The following is a 1,192-nucleotide window of genomic DNA, read 5'->3' on the forward strand; positions in this document are numbered from 1 at the left end:
TATTACTTGCATACTAATGTTCAAGTATTTCTAAAAAAAATATGCCAAGCCAGTGATTTAATCTCTAACGACGTCTGTAACCAGTTTCATACAGCAGGTAATGCGTGGCAACTGTTACATTAGCGTTCAATGTCGTATCTGTAAACATGAAAACTCCGTTTGCCCATAAACAGAACGAATCAAGTGAATCCGTGATAAGAATCTAAACGATTAAACCAAATTACTCGACTGCCACATGCCTGTTGTGTCAGACATCTAATGCAATACATACACGCCACATTATCAAATTTATTTATTACTGTTTAGGGTTCAATTGGTAAAGATTGCATAGCAGAAATGTGTAATAAAATCTTCATTAATCAGTCATGAGGGTAACACCGTATAACAGACTGCATGCTCAATCATTTAAACGTAAATTCACTGAACGACAGTTGATTTTGGCGCTTGCAAACCGGCGATCTACACAATTACCTTGTGTACTAAGTGCTAGTTACGAAATCGCTCTATAACCTAAATGTTTCAACCATTGTGGTTATAAAATTAACACGAACCCCTATATTTTTGTATCATATCATTTACTATTCAAGAAAAAAACTAATAAACTGGTAAAGCTGGATAAATAAAAATTCGCTTATGTGAATTCAGAAATTGAATTCACGCGTCTGTAAACTGTCGGTTATTTTGTGCTCCGTCGCACCACCTAACGACAAAATTTTCCCGTAATACCCCATTTAGGTGGCGGTACAATACCTAAAAAGAACATAAGAGGTCTTTGGCTTATATTACTTCTTAACCTACGACTGAATTGCAGCTGTAACCTAAAACAAATTTACACATTTAATTTATTTATTGACATTTTTTAAGAAAAACAAAAATGTTAAAAATCAGAAAATAAAGCATTGGAATGGTTTATAATGCATAAACAAGCATTTATAGTACTCAAGTTAGATTTGAAACCAGGCCTCCAGTTTCTCTTTCATGGCTGACAATTTAGACAACCCATGGGTGAACATTGGGTTATACCAATTGCCTTTAAGCGGAAGAACACATACACCCACAAACTTGCATTATACACAGGCTATCTTACTTACACAATTAAATTGTTAGACATTAAAAATATGAGCATTAAATTATGATATATATACTGTATAAATTTGCTTAAAATTACCATAAATGTAAAAGTTAACGCATT

The sequence above is a fragment of the Ciona intestinalis genome, unplaced genomic scaffold, assembly GCF_000224145.3.
Source record: "Ciona intestinalis unplaced genomic scaffold, KH HT000560.1, whole genome shotgun sequence".
NCBI lineage: Eukaryota > Metazoa > Chordata > Ascidiacea > Phlebobranchia > Cionidae > Ciona > Ciona intestinalis.